This window comes from Crotalus tigris, unplaced genomic scaffold, assembly GCF_016545835.1.
Source record: "Crotalus tigris isolate CLP2741 ecotype Arizona unplaced genomic scaffold, ASM1654583v1 scf7180000024117.2648584, whole genome shotgun sequence".
Lineage (NCBI taxonomy): Eukaryota > Metazoa > Chordata > Lepidosauria > Squamata > Viperidae > Crotalus > Crotalus tigris.
Window position 1 is genome coordinate 612,446 of NW_024100394.1, and position 12,342 is coordinate 624,787.

General features: G+C 36.4%; 1 long non-coding RNA gene across 1 annotated transcript in view; it reads left to right on the top strand.

Moving 5' to 3' along the window:
* Positions 1-12,342, top strand: part of LOC120298638 — a 61,234-nt gene that overhangs the window by 27,832 nt on the left and 21,060 nt on the right. Inside the window, exon 2 of the long non-coding RNA XR_005554158.1 lies at positions 6,481-6,535. This is a non-coding gene — a long non-coding RNA (uncharacterized LOC120298638). The remainder of the gene's footprint in view (positions 1-6,480; positions 6,536-12,342) is intronic.

The window sequence follows — 12,342 nt, forward strand, 5'->3', positions numbered from 1 at the left end:
CTCCCTATCTCCCAAAACCTCCAACCAAGTCATTTTGGCTGACCCTTAACACACACATAAACTATCAATATTTTTGCATCCGCGTTTAACATTATGGATGTTAACATTAACATTATGCAGCTTTCAAGGATATTCATATAGATCTGGCTAATATCATTTTAAAAGGGCATCCCATAACTCTGAAACGTATACCAAGTATGCATATTTAGGTAGCCCTCAACCTAAATGGGAATAAGAATTTTGATCGCTAAATGATATGGTTATTAAGTTATTAAGCAGTCAATAAGTGAATCCTTGTGCCCTACAATAGAAGAATGGGGAGAAAAAGTGATGGAGCTACCAGTAGCAGAGATGGCAAAATTAACTTTTTTAAGTTTAAGAAAAAAAAATCATATCCATCTTTGATTTTACCTGGAAATTACTTCTGGACTTTGTGCTTGAGATAAAGAAGAAAAAAAAAAGAAATTTTGACTTTGGATATTTCTGATTAACTTAATTTATCATTATAAAAATGGCTAGTATTTGTTAAGTTGGTAAAATAAAAAGATGAAAAAGATGCAGTTCTATTTTGCATTGTATTGCATTGAACAAAGTTGGAAGTCAATGCCTTCTCTTTTCTTTCCCTTCCTCACTTCCTTTCCATCTTTATTTTCATCTGTATTTTATAATATGATAATCCTAATAACAACAATTTAAAAAAAGTGAATCCCAATGTTTAAACGAATCATGTGGTTGTTAAGTCAGGGATCTTCAAACTTGGCCCTTTTATGACTTGTGGACTTCAACTCCCAGAATTTTTTTTTCCCTGCTTTCATGGACTGAATGCATTTATTATTTCTTGGAGAGATAAACCTGCAGCTGATGAAGTGCTAGGTCATTTGTTATCTAGGGAAAGGTATATTATGCAACCATTATTAGATTCTGATTCTGTTATTCTGTTCTACAAATCTTGGAATAAAATTCAAAGGTGTTGGTTTATTGAAACACGCATACACACACACACACACACACACAGAGTAACTGGAGTAATAGCTGCAACTGTTTCAGCCTAGAGACCAGCTATCTATGTGGACTTTTCACTTCAGTCTCAGAATCTTCACATTGCGCTACTCAGTAAAGATTTTGCTTCAAGTGCACAAAGAGAAATATGCTTCTTTTTAGCACTTGTAAAAGCTTTATATAGATTTGTGTGGGATGCCTTGCGTATGCACTCTAAAGTTCCCTAATTATTTTTCCGAATACCCTTTCTTTATTTTATTTATTTATTTTTAGTTTTCGTTTAATGTGAAACATAAGCAGTATTAGAACCTTGCATACCAGTCTTAAATATGTCCTGAACAATGGCTACGTTAGTGGAATGTTTATGTGTGAGAAAAAAAAGTCTTGAAACTTTTTCAAAACTGTTTTCATAAATCAGTTGTCAGAGATGTATTTAACTACTGTCTTGATCAGTGTTTCTCAGCCTTGACAATGGCTGGCTGGCTCTTTAGCTCCCAGAATTCCCCAGCCAGGTTGCTCCAAGGTTGCTCTCCTTTTTTCCATGCATTTTTTTTACTCTATCTTTTTGTCACCCTCTGCAGATATTACTTCATTTTCCAGAAGATCTGGGTAATAAATCTGGAGAGTCCTTTGAGGACCAGATTAATTAATAAAAGCAGTGAACTTCCTTAAAAACCTAATAAGCCATATTTTGAAATGTCTTTGTGGACCACGTATTGAGCAATTTGTCATCAAAGTTATTACATCTTATGCAGATTTTGAACTCCTACTTGCATGTGTTTGTCTTACCCATTTCCTAAATAAAATCTTCTTTCCATGTGCAGTATACTGATTTGTGTAAACAATAGTTTTCAGGTATTAATTAACCTAACTTAGTAAATATTTGCCTCCTCTTGGAGGCATCATTAAAGCCTTATACAGTCTATGAAACTTCATGATAATCTACAACTGCCAGAAATGGATAAGACAGAGACTTATATGTGCAAAATTTAGAATAACAAAAAATAGAAAAACAGAAAAACCCGTAATAGAAAAAATAGTATGCTTTGCTTTACATGGTTCCTCACTGTGTATCAGGCTTCAAAAACCAAGAAAGATATATAGACTTACTACTTGTTCCTCATCTACAGGCAGAAATCTTACCAAGCTAAAGCAGCTACTTGTATCACTGAAGATACACTCTAGGGATGAGCTACTGTGACCTTCTTCCACATAAACTCTGCTATCTCTTGGTCCTCTGGAATGCAGCCCCTCCCTCCTGGGAATTCAGACATTCCACTGCACTGTGTTCTCACATCTGTATATCATGGATGTAAGATGCATTAAATACCTGATTTTGAGATTATTTTTAGAGAGATACTGGTAGGTAGCCACAATTGCGATTGTCTGAATGTTTATTTAATAATGCCCATTTGAACACCATAGAAGTAACTAATGCATAGAATTTGCAAGACAAATCCAAAGCTTAATATAAATTAGTTCAAGAAGTCATACAGTGTTTCCAGCTTATGCTTTTATAGAACTTTGAAATGGGCTAGCATAACTTTATAAAGATTTAAAGGTGATTTAGATGACATCATCTCCCATTTGCACATTTCCAGCACTTTTATGTGTTATTTTCCTGCCAGAACAAATCTATTAAAGAGGAAAAGGTGGAATAGAGCATAGAACATAGAGTAATAGGGCTGGAAGGAACCTTGGAGGGTCTTCTAGTCCAACCCTCTGCTCAAGCAGAAGACCCTATACTGTTCAGGACAAATGGCTGTCCAGTCTTTTCTTGAAAACCTGTAGTATGGTTAAATCACAACTTCTGAAGGCAAGCCATTCCACTGATTCATTGTTCCCACTGTCAGGAAATTTCTCCTGAGTTCTAGGTTGGATCTCTCTTAATGACCTTACACCTGTTACTTCTTGTCCTGCCCTCAGGTGTTTGGGAGAATAGTTGCATAACATCATTAGACTCATCGTTCTTCTCCTTCTTTCCATCTTCCCCACTTTTCTGTCTTTTCTAGAGAGATGGTCTTAGAATACAGTAATGTATCTGAAGTAGAATAATTTGAGCCTGGTCATTGGTGCCTTGATTGACTTCTGGGTTGATTTGTTTGATAATCCAGATATAGATAAGAACACATAATGAAACCCTATGTGAGATGACCTTTGAATTGCTGGTTTTCTAGCTCACAACTCAGTGTCTTAGCTACTTCATTAAGTACAGTATATTATGAAAGCTCAGAATGTGGCTGACAACATATTTCTATAACTTCTTCTGTGAGACTAAACAGGTTTCTGTCAGTTTATATCTGTTGTTTACTTTGAATACAAGCCACTTAAAATAGATGGCTGCCTCTCTAGGTAGCCATAAACGTCTCAACATTGTGTGCATCTCATCTTAGTTGATTGTGGTATTTGCTTAAATATTGCTTGGTGGTAAGGAAGACAATATAACAGAATATTTGGAAATAATCGAGAAATTGAAGAATGAGATTCAGTTGTCTCCAGTTTTTGAAGGAAATAAATGATTGGACTGTCCATTTATAAGATGAGAAATCGCTATGAATTTGTAAAAAGAGATTAAAGAGAATAAAGATTATCAAATGTTGAAGAAGCATTGACTTTGTTAACTATATATCTATATATGTGGGGTTATAGTGCAGAATCTGTAAACCAAATAACCTTCAAGCTTTTCTATACAATCCAAGCTTTGGTAGCCTGGTCTTTTTTCACATTTGGGAAGGGAAGCTTACATGAATGATAGAAGCAACAAGGATTTAATATGCTAGTGTTAATTTATTAGAATAAATAATGGGATGGGGTTGTAAGGATCAGAACTCAGGTGTGCTGGAAGGTTTCTCCTTAACTCTGTCCATCTCTTATAATCCTGGTGAAAAATTATAGTCCCCAAAAGATTCTATAAGTTTGACAATGGAATTGTTGGGACAACACTTTAAGTTACTTAACCCAGGGATACAAGTAGTCCTTAACTTATGACCAGAATGTAGCCTGGAATTTCTACTGTAAGTCATGAGGGCCACTAGTTGAGGCACCCACGTGACCAGTCTGATTTTATAATCTTTTTTTGGTAGTGGTCCATAAGCAAATATCGCAGTTGTAAAGCGAATGTGGCAGACATAAAATGAGTTCTTTTTTTTTTTTTTTTTTGCTGGAAACCACCCAAAATGGCTGGAAACTAACAAAAAAAATTGTGAATCATAGTAACATGACCCTGGAATGCTGCAGGTGACTGCAAAAGTGTGGTCATGTGACTGCAGTGGCATGTGGCATGCTGCCGTCAGAATTCCAGAATTGTGTCATAAGAATCTTTTTTGGGGGGAGAGGGTCCATTATGTCTTGAATATGTTGCTGAGCAACCAGTCATTTAACAAGGACTATCAGTAATGGCATACCTCCATTATTTGATAAACTGTAATCCCAGTCCTGTCTGAAAGGCCTCTTAGTACTGGAATTTTTAAAGTCAAACAATTCAGAAATTAATCCCACCTCCAGTCACTCAAATGAATTTCCAGTCTTAAGACATGAGACTCCTATTCATGTGAATGGTATATAACAGGAAGACAAGCTAAAATAATCCTTGACTATTGTAAACTCTGGACCTCTAAGATGACATCCAATCACATGATTTTTTAAAAGGAAGAAACTACAAGTAATATCATTATGGGGTTTGTAGGATTTTTCCCCTTAATGGTATATTACACATTTGTATTATAGTTTATTGGGGCATCTCATCTCATGAGACAAGAACAAGTCTCAAAATTGTAATCTTAATTGGAAATCTATGCATCACACTATTTATTATTGAGCAGTTACCATATTTCCTTGGGACAGTGGTGCATTTGATGTTCCATGCCAAGAGACTGCTTTGATTCTAATTTCAGGGGGAATTTTACTGTGACAATTATTTTGTTACCAGAAGAACACTTTTAAATTTAAAAATCACTTAGCTATGAAATTAGACTCAAATGAAACTCTTGTAAATCTTTTAAAATGTAAATAGGTTTACTACTTAAGAATCCATACTTTTGCTCTGCTCAGCATACAAATAGTAGGATCAACACCATGGCCTTCCTTTCTATAACCTTTCTTCTTTCTCAGATTTATGTCCCATCTTTCTTTCAAGAGTTGAAGTTGGTACAGTATATACAACATCTCCTCCTCCATTTTTTTCCTCCATCCACCAACCTATAAGATAGATTGTAGTAAGACTTTGTTGTTCAAAGCCATCCAGTCAGTTTATGTGTCTGAGAATGGATTTGAACCTAGGTCTTCCTTGGTTTTAAAATTTCATTGTTATAATTGCATGTAATTGCAACATGAGAATTTTTGTAACTTCCTCTCAGACAAAAAGACACAAACAAAGGAAAAAATGTTGGGATTCTCTGTCTTCTAGATTTTTTTTTAATTGCAGGATTTCACTGTAATGTGGGGTGCCAACATGAAATTGTATTTTCTTCCCAAAGATCTCATTTTGCTAGTCTCTTTCCACCAATGGTGGGAGACCAACTCTCTTTAGCCACCAGCCCTGGGTTAGCCATGCTTTTTTGTTGCTGATCAACCTACCAATCTGAAATGGTTGCATTTTCTCAGTATGTCCCACAAAACTAGAACAGGCCCTAAACAAAACGGGCAGGCAATGAAAGCCTATTTTTCCAGTAGACACTGTATTTGCCAGTAAATATCTATGTTCATGGGGCAGGTGCTATTCTGCCACAATATGTTTATTTATTTTATTTGATGTTGTGCTGCCCAACTTCAAAATGACCCTGGGAGGCCTTCATAGTACACTCAACAGAAAAAAAAAACCCAGTATAATAAAAACAGGTGTACAACAAGAACCAAACTAGAAAAGAAGAAAACCAACAAGATGGCCAGCCTGACAACAATCCAAACATCCTACAACATTCATTAGCCAGCCAGAAGTTCCAGCTTCCTTAACCCAAGACCTGGAAGAATAGTCAGGGCTTTATGGCCTTCTGGAAAGCCAGCAAGGTGGGAGCCATCTGGATCCTAGGAGCACTCATTGCAGAGGGCCGGTGCTGCATCAGAGATACATCTTTCCTGGGTTCTAATAGGTGACACTGTTTGATCAGAGGAAACTAGAATACACCAACTCTATTTTACACACAACATCATGGGAAATGGGGGTGGGGAGGGGCTCAAATGACCAAAACCTATGCCATGTAAGGTTTTGTAAACCATAATGGGCAGTCTGAATTGCACCCAAAAACAAACTAGCAACCAGTGCACCTTGTAGGGGACAGGGAAAGGGAGAGGGAGAAAGAGGGAGGGAGAGGAGGGGAGTGGGAGAGAGAGAGAGAGAGAGAGAGAAAGGGGGAGATGGAAAGAGAGAGAGAGAGAGAGAGAGAGAGAGACTCATACACCTAAAATGGATCTATACTTAATTAAATATGTTCTTATCCTGTCTTATAGTAATCAAATATTTTTCTTTTGTATCTGTTCTTACAGGTTTTGCCTGGCATTCTGCAGAAACATTGCTGTATTTTACCAGACAGGAATACAGGTAATCACCAAGTTTTATTCTGCTCTTTTAATGTCTTCCTTTGTTTTGAGACAAAGAACTCTGAAGGAATTACAAAAATCAGATGATTCTCCAATTGCTCTTCATAAGGAGGATTGGGAAAAAAGCCCTCTGAGAAATGGGTTGTTAATCTTGAATTTAAATTCGCTGTTGTAAGTAGAATAATATATTTACAAATGACATGCCATTTGGGGCTAATTGCTCTCCTAGAAAATGGATTTCCACTCTCAGTATTTGTATATATACATTCATGAAATATATATTTATTTCCAAGCAAACATTTCCAGATATTTGTTTGCAGAACATCTCCGTAGAAAATCAAGAGTATATATGGATTCTTGTAGCTTTATTAAGAATAATTTTCATTTCTCTGTATGGAATATGAATTATTTCTTATGCTTGTTTGAAGGAGCAATGTAAGGCTTAACTTCAAAGTTTCATTTTAAAGCTATTAAATTACTAAAGCTGTGGAGATTTCTTAATGTAGTTTGTTTCTAATATTTTATGAAAAAAATGCTGTCAATAAATACTCAAAGGAAGGTCATGTACAGTATGTTTATACTGGAACTTAGATTAATTTGAAAACAGAATTCTCTAATGCACGTTCTATATTGTGATTATTCATTTAAAGGTGGACTGTTAAGTTCTGAAGTTGAAGTTAGGTTCCTAGTTATGTCTGAGATGCTGCTTCAACCTATTAGGCCATGGAAGAGCTAGACTAGAATATGCACAGACTATCAGAAATGATCCTTGAAAGCAATGATATGAGTCTTCCAGCGACTTTAAAGACGGTGTTTTCCTTGTGCTTTTCTTTTCATATGAAATTCCAATTTTTAATGAGTTCTTATAGAGAAACCTTGATGAAGACACATGATTACAATCAACCTGAAACACGATGGGTACAACATAAATAAAATATATCAGTATACTATAGTATATATAGCCTTCTACTCACTTGTTATTCAAAAATAATACTAAGCTACTTACTTTTTTTTAAAAGGACACCTTTAGAATGCCTTGCGATATATTAATGTACAGTTTTCATTTCTTCCTGAGAAGTGCATTTGTACATTTCCGACTGGAAAACTGACTAATAAAATTCAAAAACAAATTTGAAGGATCAGACTTCGGTTCACAGGTTAACTCTGCAAATTCCCATATTGGCTCATGAAAATGTATACCTGGCAGATTTTTTGTCTTTCCTATTCTGGTAGAGGGAAAACTGGGAAGTAATCCTTCTAAATTGTTCCGATAAAGCTCATCTCCACAAACAAATCTAATTTTCTTAACGTGTGCAGTATCCCAACATCATTCTGAAACCAGAGTCCTTAATACCCGTTAAGTCAGCATGTTGTGGACTGCAGATTTGATGGCTTCAATTTAGCAAAAAAACTGCCTTACCAAGAAACATTGCTTTTTACTAGCCATTAAGGAAATGAGGGATTAGTTAAAGTGTGTGCCATGACTCGGTAAAATGAGCTTGAATAAAGCACACAACAGAAAGCATAACCATTGCAAGCTTCCAGAAGCAGCAAAGTAGCGCACTATATTGCAAACACTTCTAAATTAAGTCTTTCTTTGATCTAAGGGGAGAATCATTTTTCCAAGGCAAATTCAGGAGACTGGTGATTTTTTTTAACCTTGCTTTTTTATTCCAGTTTACATTCTGTACTTGTGGCTACGTTTTCCCCAAGTGAGTTGTTAAAAGTTGATTTTGTTAATACTGACTGAGTTTTGCTTCGTTTTTTGTTGCCTAGAATTGACATGGTGATTGAGGCAGCTTATAAATCAGTTAAATAAAGCAGCCCCATTGATGAGTTTGATTATAGCTGGTGGGTCTTTTTGCTGATTGTAAGATGGAATGAACTAACACATGACTTCTGGCACATGATATATGGATTGTGGCTGTCATTCCATTTTCACTGACTGAGTTTCTCTGTGGTTTTCTGGTTTTAATTTCTTGTTCACTGCAGAGAGTCACAGTTCTGAGATGGCTGGCCAAATAAACAGCTTTAAATACATAATAGTTCTGCTTTCTTCCACTGACATGATGGCCTCTCTTTGAAATGTTGGCACAGCTGATCAGATCCTTAACAACACTTCATATATTACAATATTAGAATAGAGATAATAAGTTTATTTCTATACTGTAACAAAATAATACCTCTGGGCCTCCATTTCTATATTAAATGCATTTAATATAGATAATTGGATGCTGTGTTTTCTTTTCTGCACAGGTCAGAGATGGGTGTGAATTTGCTCAAGTTTTAAATAACTGTTTCAATGTATTGTTAATTTCAAATAATTTTTTTTATATAAATGGGAACATCATTAAGCAGTTGTAAACATGTTCTTGTTGAAATAATTTTGATTTAATACAGTTATTTATATCTCAGTTTTCGATTGAATTCATAAGATAGAATATCAAGTACAACACATTAAGATAACACTATAAATTAATATTTACAAACCCTACTCAGGGCAGGAATATAACATGAAGCAGTTTCAACAAATAGGAGTATATCCTTTAATTCAGTGGTTCCCAACCTTTTCTATACCCCGCACCTCTAGAATGCTTCTGATATATTCTCGCACCCCTTATAAAAGTTCGAAATAATGGCAACGAATTATGCATATACACTATAATTTTGAAAACCCAAGTTTTTGCACCCCCTGGAATATCATCTCGCACCCCCAGGGGGTGTGAGCACCCCTATTTGGGAACCCCTGCTTTAACTGAATGCATTCAGAGAAGGTGTTTAGCACCACAGAAGGTATTGGATCTGCTATTGAACAATGTTTTGCATTAGGAAGTTATTCTTGTGGCTGTTCTTTTTAAAATTGGATTGGAATCCGAATGTTTATGACTTTTAAAATTCCATTTTTCTGTGCTCTTTACTCTGGAAAGATACAGTACAATCTTGATTTCTTTTAAAAAAACATAAATAAATTATTTAAAATTAAAAATTATTTAAAATTAAAAAATAAATTAAGTTTATTTTTAGTTTAAAGAATTAACAATAAATAAGCAGTAAGAGTGCTTTCATAGTCCCCTTAATCTTCTCAGAAGTAAACATTCCCAGTACCCTAGCTTCTCCTTGTAGCAATTCCAATCTTGTGATTTTTTTTCCATTACTTTTCTCTGAATTTGCGTTAGGTTTTTTTGAGCCTCTTTTAAAGTATGATGGCCAGAACTAGACCCAGTACATAAAGGGGGGGGGGGCTTAGCAAAATAGAATTCATTGGAATAATTACTGCTAATGATTTGGTAACTTATATCTCTTAGTGCAAGCAAGGTATTTTTTTCCCCCATCTTTTTTGCAGATAGTTTCTGACTCATATTCAGTTGCAGCCAGCTACCATTTTAAGATATTTTTCACAAGTACCATAACTATTTCACATTCTAAACCTGTATATTTGATTTTTTTTTCTTAGTTGAAGATACTACAATCGTTTTAGTTAAATTTCATTCTGTTGCTCTCTGGCCAGTTTTCTAGCCTAAGAAGAATATTCCCAGTGTTATTTATTCAGGCATATTACGGTAGCTATGTCACCCCATTCTGTATCATCTACAGATTTGATAAGCATTTACTCTACTTTTTAATACTAATCACTAATAAAAATATTAAGACAGTAAAGAGTATAATTTATAGGTGGTTCTCAATTTACAATCGCAATTGGACCAGAGTTTCTATCACTAAGTGATGCAGTCATAAATCCCTGGAGTCCCAATTGCCATGGTTTACAACATTAGGCAAGGTAGCTCTCTGCCAGTGGGGTTCCCGCAACCAAGTCAGTTGGCAGAGATTGCAGGGGAGAGTTAGGAAGGGTGCATGAGTGTATGAAGGAGAGTCAGCAAGGGTGCATGTCAGGTGCAGTATGTGTTGGGGAGGATGTGCGATGCTGAGAGGGTGTATGTAAGAGGCGCAGCATGATAGAGGAACATGAAGGGATGCATGAATGGTTGATGTAGTGTGAGTACAGTGGGGCTATGGAAGAGTGCACAGATGGGAATATTTATCCAGCGACTTAAACCTTTCCTGACGGCTTCCCCATTGGGGAAGCCTGCAGGGAAGGTAGCAAATGGCAACTATGTGATCACTGGATACTGTAACCCAGCTATAAATGCAGCTGGTTGCCCAGTGCCCAAATTGCAATCATTTGAGGAGGCTGGGACAGCCTGAGCTTTCAGGACTGGTCATAACCACCATTCATTCATTGCTTTTGTAATTTCAAATGGTCGCTGAATGAATGATCATAAAATGAGGACTATCAGTGGGACAATGATAGCTCCTTCTCTATAGAAGCATCCAGAAGGTAAAATTCCCTCTTCTGACATCCAGATTTTGTCCATTCCAGCAACAGCTTTTGCTGTTCTGTTTTTGAGAATTGATGTTTAGATTTATTGTCTATAAGCATTTCCAGCAAATTTCCAATTTATATTAATCTCAACATGAATACAGTAGCAAACTTCCTTTAGCACCACAGAATAAGTAAAATGACCTCAGTCATTCGAAAGAGGGGCCTATGAAATGATTGCAGATAAAATATTTCAAAAATTGCCAATGAAAATTGAACTTGCTGATATGAATACCATACTGACAAGTGTGTACACGTGTCGGGGAGCAAATTAGGGAAGGAACAGGAATGAAATGGAGATGGAGACATGTAAATAGAGTGCAAAAACTGCACACTGCCACACACTGTGCTAGCGTCTTCCTATGCTCCTACTGCCAATCTGAAAGGCTAGAAATTAATCTTTGGAAAACCAATATGGTTGCATTCACCATGTAGCATGCTAATCACTCCCACATTTGGAAGATCAACTACTACCAAATTGAGCAAGTAAAAAGCTTTCAAATATCTTGGCCTTTATTTCCAGTCATCTTGCTCCTGTCACCTTGACTCTTCAAACCTTTATTTGCATGACCAAACAGCCTCTAACACAATAATTAAATATTCAATCAACAGTTACATGTGTGCCACAGTTCAACTTTTTAAAGCTAGAGGCTAAGTTTCTTGCTCTGTGGAGGGCAATGTTGCACTAAAAGGATTCTTATGCCTGGGAAGTTGTTCAGTCTAAATTCCTATCATCTCTGCTTCTTCTGCTTGTTCCTTGTTCTGTAACTCTTAACTTGAGCTTGGTTGCAGATGCTCAATTACCATTCTGCTAGCTGAAGTACCTGCTAGCTGACGTACCTGGGGGGGGGGAGCAAATTGCTAGTCCAAACTAGTTTTGATAGATAGATAGACAGATAGACAGGCAGACAGATGATAGATACTATCTTCTGGAAGAAACAAATAATAGATAATCTGGTTCACTGTGCGGTCAGCCTCTGGTTTCTATCCTGCCAGGTTTAGGTTGGAGGCAGCTCAAGCAAATAATTTTATGTTTGGTTTACAGAGAAATAGAAGCAATTTTTCTCATTTCTACTGCAATGAATTTATGCACCCTGCCTTCTCTACTCCCAAATTTTTGTTTCATTTATCAGCACCATCTCATAGGAGTGCCTTCACATTGGCATGCATGGATGTTCTTCCCTCAATGATACAGTTGGGTAGAGTCAATGGAATTCACTATCAAGAGTATATGCACACATGCAGAGAGAGTGAGAGCAAGAGGGAGAGCGAGGGAGGGAGGTAGAGGGAGAGCACGTGTGTGTGTGTGTGTGTGTGTGTGTGTGTGTGTGTGAGAGAGAGAGAGAGAGAGAGAGAGAGAGAGGTTTTCAAGAATGTTTTTGGATTATCTTCAGAAGCTCAGCTTTGAGAGGAAATCTCCTGTGTTTCTT